A 12,959-nucleotide genomic window follows, 5' to 3' on the forward strand; every position below is an offset into this window, starting at 1 on the left:
TCCAGCGATTCATGTGTTATGGGGCAAAAGTATGCTTAATAATCTTGGGAAAAGACTGATTAAAAATGTAGCATATCAAACCCTTATTCAAAAGAAAACCGCTTCTGGTCATTGTCTTGAATGTCGACCTGATCCGCCACCCCCCCCCCCCACACACACACAAAACCGTCGAAAGGCTAACCCGTTCCTTCGGAGCGCCGGGTGGCATTATTTCCGCCCTGCATTGTATGTACATGTATTTTGAATTTTTTTTTGGGGGGGGGCATTTACTGTCGGACAGTGAGTGAGACTCAACTTGCAAAAACGCACAGTTGCATTCGATGTCCCTCTCTACGAGTACCTAAGGAGCCCCTAACGGAAGAGGCACAATGAAGATTTTTTTAATTCCGTTCCCTCGAATTATCATTTCGTTCCCTCAAAATCATCTCGTTCCCACGAAATAATAAACTAATAAGTACCACTCTATGCTGCCCATCATTTGCTCATATGCATGCAGTCCGTGTCAAGAAAGCCGACCATAAACAAAATGCATCAAATGCCAGTATCGGTTTCGCTTTAAGGGCCACTATATTGCAACCTGAAAAAGGTATAATTAGCTAGAATCCCCAGAATTTCGGACGTAACTTTGATGATTTTTTGGTAGATAACGTCTCGTATAGCATCTTTTCTACGACTGACTGTAGTTTGACGTCATGGTGTGTGTTGCACTCAAGGTGTAAACTACGGCTGCATCCGAATCTCTTGTCTAGAGCTCGGTAAAGGTCTTCGCTCCATTGGAAATGCGTGGAGACGCGTAGACAATAGACCCAGCCGTAGCTCTGGAAGCCCAAGCCTCAGACGGTCGCGTTTGTCCAGGCTTTGAGGGTAAGAAATACATGTTTTTTTAGATTGATGCAAATTGACTCGCATACAGTTTGGGGAGATGCTTTTTTTCTCTCTTTGCAATAGTGGTCATTCTTTAGATTTACATTACGAAAAAAAATAATAATTGCATTATCTTCAGATCTTCGTCGTGCTTGTGCACACTGCACTGAGAGGGCCTATTTCAAGCGCGCCAATCACCAGCGCTGTTTTATCCCCTGCTTGGTACCCCGCTCAATATGTGCGCAAGTTGATCGACGACCAGTTTTCCACGGTGGCGCGAGCATTAGCATTACAATGCCTACGCACAAGATTAAGAACGCATGTGTGGCCAAGTTGGCGGGTTTGTTCAAATGTGACTTCACAGGAGGTGAGTTTAAAGGTGAGAAATACCACTGGCTTACCATCCAACAATTGAAAATACATGGAGAAATGACGGCAAAGACGATAACGAGATTTCCGTATCACAAATTCCACAAGTTTGGGCTTGGCTTTGTTGATTTTACACTGCTTTTGCTGTGGTAACTAGTGCACCCTGTATTTAAACATGGCGGCCCCACAGTGACTGTCAGGCATGCAGCCTGGGATTTTAACGGGGTTCCTTTGGTTTCTTAACTTGAAGCAGTAATGGAGAGACGAGGAACCCTCCTGTGAGATTGTTGAACATCTGGGATGTATTTTGACACAATATTGTACTCAGCAGGTCTGGAAACAGCTCAAGCTATACAAGCACTGTAGGCCTAGCCTACTTCTGATAACAGCCCAACAGTAAATGTTAATAAAATTTTTTAAAAAAGGCCTAGGGAGTAATAGGGGCCTATGTACAGTTGTGTTGTAAATCTGAAACATGACTTTTGTACAACAAATTTTTCAACCAATGAAAATCTCCAGCCTGTATGTGGGGCCAAAGTTACTAATTTTATATCCAATGAGTAGTCTAAACAAAATGGAGGATATTATGATTTGATGTGGTAAATGAAGAGAAAACATTACTTTACACCCCACGAGAATTTGTCAGGAAGCCAAAGTCTTTAAAACTAACTAGACCTATCCACTGAGGTTCAGAATTATAGAAATACATTATACAATCTGTAATTTCTACATATTTCACTGAACCTGGTAAAAATTGGGTAGAAAGTAGGCCTCATACTTTAAGTCTGTGTTGCATGGAGCCATGCATGGAGATCTCTACTGATTGCATGATGAAAATCTTAAAATAGGAGGTTGTGCTAATCATTTCTGAATACAACTTGATTATTTTCAAAGATTCTTCTATACCAAAATGATTTTGGTTATTACCGTAAAATCTTTCTGTACTGAAAATACAATGGCTAGAGGTCTAGTTTTCAAGATAACTGTCCTCTTTGTTTTGTTCATCTGTCTATGTGCTGTCGGTATGTTTGTCAGTCTATCTGTTATTCATCTGTCTGTTATTCCGTTGTCTCTCCCCCTCTCTCTCAGTCATTCTCATTCTGATACGAAGGTTATTGTGGCAGCACTTACCATGTACATGTATGTTTCCTTCCTCAACTTAGTTTTACTTATTGTTCAGGGTTGTAGACTGGAATGCCAGTTAGCTTTTGTGATGGAAATGAGACATTTGCTGGATTGGTTTGTGAGTGAATGATCTTATGTAGTCAACTATGCAGTAGTCTTTTTCAAGCAGTGAAAATTTGTTTATTCTCGTCTTTGTGCAAAACAAATCATGATATTCTTGCAATAGGGGTTTTTCACTAGAATGTGAGACACATAAATATGAAGCCAGCGTTGAACTAAACGTCATCCTGATGGTCATTAGCTTGCAAAAGTTATTAAAGCCAGATTCAAGAACTTAAAAATCAAGTGCACTGTGATTTTATTCTGTCACAGCAACACATTGCTTAACCGAAAGTTCAATTGATGTTTGAATATTGTAGAATTTAGTTTATTTATGTCATGGAATGATACTCAATTCTAATTACACTGTTGTATGAAGAGGCTCAATATCTATTTTAAAAAACATTTGCATTTTTGGCTTTATCATGTGTGTCATTACAAACATCCATTGCAAATATATACGTAGGGTACGTGTATATCTTCAGTTAAACCCCTACATGAAATGTTTTCAACGGTTTATGTTGCACTCTATGTTGGCAACACACGGTGCGGCATCTCCATGTGAGAATACGGCATGCACAAGTATTGAACATTGGCTACGGCTCTCCACCGCTGCCTCTTTTGATCAAAATTTGAAGTCGTATCGCAGGAGGTGGGACTGGATTATGGCTACCCTTGTAATGCACCACCCCATAAATGCCATGTATAACTAGATTGATACACCGGCAGTGCTGGGTGCACATACGTGAATTACAAATTCTCAATCAGCTCTCTCCATCTTTCCGATCCTTCAAAGCCCTATGAGAATTGGCAAACAGGCTCCTCCACTCATATTTTCTTGCCATTTTTTCATTTTGCATGTTTTAATGACTGTTATGTGCATTCATTTCAGCTAGAGCACAAGCCGCTGATGAGTCGTTGCTTACAGGATGACCAGCTTCTTGTCATTTCTCGATGATGGCCACTGTTGTTAAGGTGATTGTACTGTGATCTCTTACTGTAGCATTATGTCTATCTAAGGATCATGCTTGGTGAATACATTTATTTTGTCCAAATACCGGGTGACATGTATATGGGGAGCTATTAAAGTTAAAATGGTCCCCAAAATCCTCTGATTTTATTATGATTTCACATGCACCCTTGGAGGTTACGGTTATTACTGTTTATAATTTGGGAATGTTTTCTGCACAGACTGTGGTCTCCTGTATTAGCCTTTAGTTGGACCGAGAGAGAACACTATTTCCTTGGCATCAGAGGCTCCTTTGTTACTAACTGTGCATCACTGGTTCATGAACGACTAGGACATGGTAGTAGCCCCATCGCTACCAACAAAATGAATACTCCCAACCAACACGGCTCTTTTCAACAAATTAAGTTGTGCTTCTACTCAAGGCAGATTGGAGAGATTGCTTGGCTGAAAAAACAGGTGAGATTGTTTAAATATAACCCCAGATCAACACTCCTTGTTTTGCAGTCTTGGTTGAAAACAAATCTTAAGAACTGAAAAAAGGTAGAGGGATGTACATGTAATATGTTAAATCATTACTTACAGGCTTGAGGAAAAGGACTTTTGGGGAAGTGTACATGTATTTAAGGTGTTTTGAATCATAAAATATACTAGCTAATCAAGCAACAATTGAAAAGAAATGGAAAAATGACAACTAAGAAGATAATAAGATTTATATGAGAAACTCCAGTGATGTGGGCTTGTATATTATTTGGCCCTGATCTTTGTTGATTTGACACTGCTTTCAATGATGTTTCAACTACTGTTGTAAAGTGCACCTATATATTTTGAAATTGTGGCCTCCACATGTGTGCAGTAATACAGATTGGAATTCAAACATGGTTTAGTTTCCCTAGTTTCAGTAGTTTGACAGAGAGACAAGAGCAAGCTAGTCCCTGGAGGCCGTTCTCTGGAGTGTAACAAATCAGAGATATCTTATCACTGGTGACACTACTCAACAGGTATGGAAACAGTCTACATCATATTCTGATATTAGTCCATGGTTATGGTGATAATGAAATGCCTGGTTGTCCTGTAGATCTTGATCTTGTGTTTTGTCTTTAAGTTTTCAACTAATGAGAATCTCCGGCCTTTAAGGTTGGGTTGAATTAAACTACAAAAAATGGATGGAATTATTTGGTATGGTTGGACAATTTGTGCCAAAGTGAACACAAAACAAGACAGAAGCTGCATCTACAGGCTGCTTGTAGTGAAGGGGGAGTGTACTGAAATGAAATGTCCTCATTCCTGGATCCAAATCACATACAAAGATGAGTGTACACATTCCACAAGGGTTGTTTAAAAAAATCTGGACTTGTTTTATTTTATCAGCCAACTTTTTACTCACTGAAGCCATCTTTCAGTGTCAAACACATGAAAGGTGCAATGCATCAGGTTGTTACAATATGGCATGCTAGCCCACAGTTGGTACAATTCGCTCTTTGTACGCTGGCGCCCCAGGCATGCAGAATCTCGACCTTGATCTTTACAAAATCGGTTCAGTGATTTCCATGTATGTTGCTTGGTCATTCTGTGCATGCTGTGTCGGATCTTATACTATACGATTGGACAATGTTTCAGAAGCTGATTGTGACATGATTGTACAACCTGCCAGATTAGGGCTCTCCATGCCTATGGCGGCAGCATGCAGAATAAGTAACGTGTGCGGCCAGAGTTTCTTTCATGATATCCTTAACACAGGCTGGCTTCTATCATACACACCAAGGATTCAACATTGGCTGGGAATTATGATGTAAGCCATCTTGACAATAATTCTTTGGTGTTCCACATGCCTGGAAGAAGGTCATTTAGGGAAGCACTTATAACTTACTTTTCTCCATCTTTCTCATTCTCCACTGCCCTCTGAGAATCAGTTAATCCAAGCTAATGCACTCATGTTGTATTGTCATATCTTCCTTTTGCATGTTTTTAATGACTGTTGTGTGTGTCCATCTCAGCCAGAGCACAAGCCGCTGTTCATGGTACATCCAAATTCTTGATGATGGGGCTCCTGTGCTCGTTGTTGAGGTGATCGGACTGTGATCTTTTGCTGCTGCCTGCTGAGTAAAAGGTACGTGGGTCCAATGTTGTTGGTTATTCCAAAGGTATAATTCACTGATTCAGTCCCCTGTGGACTCATATATATTTCATATATGGACCCAAAACATAATGATGTCAAGCTATTATTTTTTACTTGGACAGTTATTGCTTCCCACCTCACTGCTTTTGGAAACTAAGCATGACGTCATTTTGTTACAGGTCTCTTCACTTTTCCAAAAGTTGACAGGGACGGAGGTCCTTCTCTATGGATTAATTTAATTTTTGCGTAAAGCTGGGTGACATACCTGTGTATGGGGAGCCATAATTTAATACCATTGATAAATTTTGGATGGCTGATAAAACTGGAAATATCAGAGAGTGTTTGGCCCAACCGCCTTCGGTGTATGCAAAATTCTATTGAATCAGACAATTTTGGACTGTCTAAATTTTCTTCTTTCTGGGGCTGTTGAAAGAGCCCAAGAAAGTAGAAGGGGTGTCAGTTTAAAATGGCTGCTTCGAAGTTTTAGAATTATGACTTTTCAGGAGTTGTGTTTGCTGATCAACCAACAATTGAAGAAAGTTGAAACAAAAGTCAATACGAAAATGAGAGTTAAAGACTATAAAGACATCGCAGTGATGTCCACTTGTATGCTATTTGTCCCTGATCTTTGTTGACTTGACTCTGTGGTTTTATTAGCTGTAGCATTGATGAAGAGACAAGACCAAGTCCCTCGGAGACAGTTTTCTGGAGTTTAACACATCACTGGCAACTGGCATTACTGACGACACAACTCACTCGGTAAGCACTTTATATCATGTTCTGATTTGAGCCTAACAATGAAAGGCATGTTCCAGATTTTGAAACAATATTTGTACATAATTTTGTATACATGTACAATTGTTCTGTAAAATCTGGAGCATGGCTTATTAGGCTCCACTCTGGAGGATGACGAGAGCATGCTGGATGAAACGTCAAGCACACACTCTACAGTTCTTATCAGAACCATACCTCTTCCAGGGGAGATCTATCCACATGATGTAACCATAAGCCCTGTTTTTAGTCTCCACCATGTAAAGCGTCAAGTCTTATTTAATGAAGGTGAATACTTAGGGCAGTTATGCTTCCTGGTTTCCCATTAGTAAGTTGGTCTTGTTAGTGGATGGTTTTGCAGCAAGTTTGGCTCTATATAAGGCCTAATCCAAACTAAGCTTTTGTCTGTGACTGTAGGGTTGGTGAAAATCAACTGATCTTGTTGTCATTTTGTTGAACGTATCCACTGAAGAATGTTTCATTCTGATATTCTTACATTTAAGAGAACTATACACAAATGAAGGAAAAAGCTTGGGTCAGTCATTATGTCTGCTAGTAATCTTCTCCCTCTTGTACATGTTAGTCAATCTGTTTTAGTAGTTAGTTTGGCCTGTGTATATGACGATAGTCTTCAAATGGTCGAAAGGTTTACCTTGGTTAATCGTGATGGGTACCATCTCTTCAATTATTCTTATTTATTTGACCATCAAAAGAACAAACAAAGCAAAATTAAACAAAAATGATGAAAAACAACAAAAGCACAAATACAAGTAAATATAAGCAGTATCAGGGACCAGGGATAAAAATCCGAATAGTTAACGAGACAAATATCAGTTATGTGGGTCAGCAGGGACTGCAAAGGTAAAATAAACTACTATTCCCCCCTGTTTATGCTCATATCGTTAACAAGACACATTATACAGAACAAAGGAAACAGTAGTCTCCACACAGGTGATCGAAATGACAACCCAAAAAAGAAAAAAAAAATCTTGGAGAATGTTTCATTTCCATATTTCCAAACGTAAGAAAATTATCCCGCAAAGTGAAGGCCATGCTATAAAAAGAATTTTTTTTACTCGTTCTTTGTAACCATGTGAATTTACTCATTTAAAAAGTATCCAGTTTTAATCAAGTCCTCTGTGTCCTCCTTTTTAGGTGATTTTAATGGCTTGTTGGTAATTTTGGTTTTTTTTTCATTTATTATTCATGTGATGCCCTTAATCGTAAATCATGTCATCCTAATTAAACATTTATCTGTGATTTGTTTACGCCTGTACTCAGTACCACAATTACGGCCAAGATTTGGACTCTAGCACTGTGCCTATCTGTTCTACGCGTTAGTCTTCTGCTGCTGGTTGAACAGTGATACGCTCCATGCTGTGACATGCTCAACCTCTCTCATCACTTTCTTATCTTGTCTGTTCTGGAATAGCATGAGCAAATTCTGGGTGCGACATCTGTTGTATAAGAGCACTGAGCCTTTTAGGGGCAATAAAAGTAACAACAGCATGATTTTGATTTCCTTAACATAACAGAACTGGTAATTTGCAACTGTTGCAGTGACCATTTGTCTTGTGGCGGCAGCAAAAGGTTTTGCTGAAAGGTTCCTACTTTGCATGGTTTTTCTGTACCATCTGGTGTACCTCAAGGAAGTGTCTGGAGCCCAATCCAGTTCTTATGTATATCAACGACTTTCCTTAACACATCGTGTCAGCTAGCACTTTATTTGGTAACAATGCTCTTGTGTATAGGCCAGTATAATATCAGTCTGATGACCTTCAAGATATTCATGGCTTCCAAAGATGTTTTCATGCTAATAAAATGCATCTCAATACATTACTAAGGAAACCAAAGTTTTGCTTATACTAGGATGGTCAAAGAAAATAGTGGACCTGAATTGTACCTTAGTTAACATGCAGTTTGAAGCTGATAATGAGTACAAAATTTCTCGGGAAAATCTTGTTATGTCACTACCAAATCAAACAGACTTAGTATGTCTTGCTTTCATCTTGCAAGTTTCTAGTGTTGACTATTCTGGAATACAAGTAGCCTATCTGGTACCTTCACAACAGAAACCTTATACATTGACAAATTAGAACAAAATTCAACGTTGAGCAACCAGGATAATTCTCTAGTGAAGAAGATTTAAAATGGATTACACAGATTGGTTGCATATGTACATTGAATTTGTCTTTATGTGAATCTAAAAGCATCCATCTTTTGCTTACTATTGTTGTTAGAGGTCTTCATAGAGCTTTTGACCGTGTAATAGTCGTAGTGAAAAGGTGGTATATTGAAACTATCAGGCTGGACAAACCTTTGATCACGAATTCAAAAACTTCATCATTTATCCAATTACATGCTCTTGAGATGACCTACATGTACCTGAACGTTTGAGAACTGAAGTGGTTTAAGTAACCCTTCAACACGGGATCAATTTACCAAGTGCCCACTTGAATTTGAAAGTATATGAAACTTGACAGAGTACTGATTGAATTTGCAGTGGAGTACCCTTGTAATAAGGTCGTTGGGACTGGCAAGTTGTGGGAGGGTCACTGTGTTGTTTGGTGCGAGGAAGCACAAAATGGGGGGATATGAATACCTAGGATTTGCCATGTGGGCCAGATGTGTCAATGGTTTTGCTTTTGTCGGTATTCCACTGTATTTTGTTATTTCATGGTGTCTTTCTTTTTGTCGGTGTCTACACAATAAATTTCTTTTCTTGGTTTGGGGGTACTTATTGTTTAAATGATTGATTTGTTTTTGTAATTAATTTTATTTTTGTTATTTTAATGTATTTGTATGTGGTATTTATCTTGTTTTGCCAACTGTATATATTTTTTCTGTTCGATTTATTTATTTGCCATTTCTTGAATCTTGTGCTGTTACTTTATTGTGTATGTGTGTGCACGTTTATGTGAAACCTGGAGCTTCAGAAATGAAGTCTTACGGGTGACAGTTATTGGATTAAGTGTGCCTCTCCGGGCATTTGTAAGTTTGTGTTTGTGATTTCAGTTTATTTTGTAATATGTGTTTTTGTTTAATGTTGCTGTGTTCTTTATCCTGGAAAATACCGAATAAATGAAATTGTTTCCCTCATTGTACACACGTTACTTGGTCTCGTTACGACGAAGAGTTTTTATCTCCGAGGTTAAGTAGGTTGACAAATGGTCCGAATGGGCGAGCTTGGGGTGACTCGACAAGGATGCAAATTTCACTATCCCCTGGAGAAAATTTCATTTCGATATTTAGAAACAATAAACAAAAAGGCTTCATATTGTTTCGGTTTTGCTTGCTACACACGTCAAATACACGCCACGTTGTCTCTATATCCGATATTAAATTGTCAAGAGATGGGCTGATCTTGGAGTCTTTGGAAAGGTTATATGTTTATTATCCAAAAAGAAAATTTCATGCCATTTTGCAACAGAACAGACATGGGGGTCAGACTTTTCCTTAGACATGCTCCCTATTTCGTTCGTTTTCGCTTTGTACACACGGTAGTCGGTCTGCGTCTGCCGCTACATGTCTCCATAGTCGAGTTTACAGTAAATATTCTGAAACGGTCAAAATGGGCTGGCCTTGATATCTTCGGAGACGGTAAATATTTCTCTATCTATTTAGATAATTTTCCTGTCCATATTTAAGCTGAAGCTTTGGAAATACCTGCAAAAAGAGGCTAGAGTTGTCCCACTGCATTTTGTTCTCACTTTACCGAGACACTTCAGCGCACAGTGTGATCGCAATATTTTAGCCTAAAAAGTGTCAGAATGCTTGAAATGTGGTAAACATGATGACAAACAAAGGGCACATTTTCCTCTATCCATTGACATAAGTTTCATATTCATAATATGCTGTACAAGGCAAGAGTTCTTGTCTGAGCTAGTGCTTCCTGTGTTTTTGCGATTTTGTCCTTTGTTCACACATTACTGGTCTTCCCAGCAGCAAATCGAGCTTTGGCGTGGGGGGGGGGCAAACTGAATATATTTTCCGGCTTATTCAGCGTGATTTTGGGGAAGAAGAACTTTCAGAAGCGTGACGGTCGTGACATCCTTGTTTTTATGTCGTGGTGTTGTTTTCTTAGGGTATTGGTGCTGATATACCCATTACTCTCTTTCTCACACACCTAAAAAGTATTTTTAGTGAACAAAATTGTGGCAAGGGCATGCCCCCCCCACCCTTGCGTCCACTGGCTGGACCATTGCCTCTTCCTGAGCAGAGAATGGCTCAATTATCTGAAATAGTACATATAGTACATATTCCTCTGTCCATTAGTCGAAGTTTCAGATCCAAATTTGTTATTATTAGGGAAATACCCATCGAAGAAGGCAAGAGTTCATGTCTCACTGCTTGTTATTTCTGTGCAATTCTCCCTTTGTGCACACTCTACTGATCCTCTTCCTGTGCACATGGCTCAATATTTGTGCATTAGGGTCCTGATGCTTGCTACTTTTGTTCAATTTCCCTTTGCCACATTTTACCGGTCCTCCGTCTTCCCCAGTAAAGATGGCTCCCTATACCCGGGCATTACAGGTCTAAAAGTGCTTCAAATCTAATAGTCTCAGCGACATATGAAAGGGCACACTTTCCTTCATCAGATGACATGGGTTTTATGTTTCTAGTTATTGGGGAAATACACGAAAAAAGAAGGCAAGGGATCTGTAACTGCTTGCCAGATTCGTGACTTTTCCCCTTTCTCCACATTTTAGCAGTCCTCTTCCCGCACAAAGATGGTTCTACGTATTCGAACATAACAGGTATGAAGATTTTCCAAATCTAGCAATCCTACCACTATCGGAAAGGGCGCATGTTCTAATAATTGATACGTTTCATATCCATCCTTGGTGTGTTTAGGGAAATATGGGAGAAACAGGACGAATTTTTCTCCTCTTATTTGCTGCATTGAAATCCTTCTCAATTGCACATATTTAAAGCTCCTAACATCTAACTATTTCAAGATCTGAAATCGAAAGTAGTCCAAGTTTCAAATCTTGCAGTTATTTCTGAAGTTGATGATTTAGGTATTCCGATATTTTGTCATCTTGCTATATGACCCTTTAATTCTGAAATTTCACCTATCTCATTTGCTGTACACCCATGTTTATTCCAGTCTGAATTCCAACATAACTAAAGGTGCATGGATCAAACTTTTTGAATAAATCAATTCCTCAATAGTCCAAGACTCAAGTTTAGATAGAGATAGTTAGAAATTTGGCTGTTTAGTTACACGGGTATTGAGTATTTTCTTAGCCCTTCTTTTAACTTTGGAAATTCGTACATATTTTAACCTACCGCATTCGCTGCATTCCGATGTATTTCCGTCTGAATATTTATAAGTAAAAAAAAAATTTATAAGCTCCAAAAATCTAACCTTTTCAAGGAATCACAACCTGAATAGTCCAAGACTCAAATAGTGCAGGTATTTACACATTTAGCTATTTATTTAGACAGATACTGAGTCTTTTGTTTCCTCAGCCTTAACTTTATAAATTCGTATATATTTCAGCCTGTTTCATTCCTTTCTTTCCGATTTTTTTCCGTCTGAGTTCCAACCTAACTAAAGCTCCAAATCTAAATTTGTGAAGAAATCCATTCCTCAATATTCCAAGACTCAAACTGTGCTGATATTTAGAAATCTGGCTATTCAGTTAGACTTTTATTTATTAAAATTTGTACATATTTGACCCTACCGCATTTTCTTTATTCTAATGTTTTCTCGTCTGAATTGCAACATATAACTTAAGCTCGAAAACTCTAGAAAATTCAAGAAATCATTTCCTGAATAGTGCGAGACTGAAATCGTGCAGGTATTTAGACATTTAGCTATTTACTATAGAGTCTTTTTGAAGCCCTACCTTCAACTTTGGGAATTTGCACATATTATTTTGACCCTACCACATTCAGTGCATTAAGAGGCTTTCCCCAATGAATTCCAACATAACTAAAGCTCCAAAATTCTAATTTTTTCAAGACAGAAATTCTGCAAATGTCCAAGACTAGAATCGTGCAGGATTTAGAAATTTGGCGATTTAGTTAGACAGATATTGAGTCTTTTTGTAGTCCTACCCTTCACTTTAAACAGAAAATCGTACATATTTCATATGTACGATTTCATATCTCAATTGCTGCATAGCAACATTTCCTAGAATTCCAACATAATTGCAGCTCCCAAAATATCTAAAACTTAAATCGTACAAGTATTTTGAAATAAGGTGATTTAGTTGGACAGATATGGAGTCTTTTTATAGACCTACCCTTAACTTTAAAAAATCGTACATATTTCTCCCTTTCTCATTTGCTGCAATACGCTGTATTCCTCTATGAATTCCAACATAACTGAAGCTCCACAAATCTAAAGTTTTCAAGAAATCAGTCCTCAGTATTCCAAGACACAAATTGCGGGGGTATTAGGAAATTTAGCGATTTATTTATACAGATATGGAGTCCTTTTATAGCCCTAGCTTGAAAAACAAAGTTGTACATATTTCCCCCCGGCCCATTTACTGCATTTTGATATATTCCCCCTAAGAATTTCAACATAACTAAAGCTCAACAAATCTAAATTTTTCCAAGAAATCAATTCGTCAATAGTTCAAGACTCAAATCGTGCAGGTATTTAGAAATTTTGCGATTGAGTTAGAAATA

The 12,959-nt window shown here is 38.4% G+C and overlaps 1 long non-coding RNA gene across 4 annotated transcripts; it reads left to right on the forward strand.

The window, feature by feature from the left end:
* The first annotated feature begins 872 nt into the window (after positions 1–872).
* LOC147795380 (uncharacterized) lies at positions 873–9,427 on the forward strand. 4 transcript variants are annotated; one of them, XR_015423949.1, is made up of 7 exons: positions 873–1,243; positions 3,350–3,432; positions 3,649–3,883; positions 4,312–4,425; positions 5,422–5,534; positions 6,201–6,302; positions 7,596–9,427. It is a non-coding gene; the product is annotated as an uncharacterized LOC147795380 (long non-coding RNA). The 4 variants fall into 4 exon arrangements; XR_015423950.1 differs by having other exon boundaries at positions 4,327–4,425; XR_015423947.1 differs by having other exon boundaries at positions 875–1,243; positions 4,321–4,425.
* The last annotated feature ends 3,532 nt before the right edge of the window (positions 9,428–12,959 follow it).

This window comes from Acanthaster planci, unplaced genomic scaffold (assembly GCF_054643075.1).
Source record: "Acanthaster planci isolate LZ-2023a unplaced genomic scaffold, COTS_SCS Contig41, whole genome shotgun sequence".
Taxonomy (NCBI): Eukaryota; Metazoa; Echinodermata; class Asteroidea; order Valvatida; family Acanthasteridae; genus Acanthaster; species Acanthaster planci.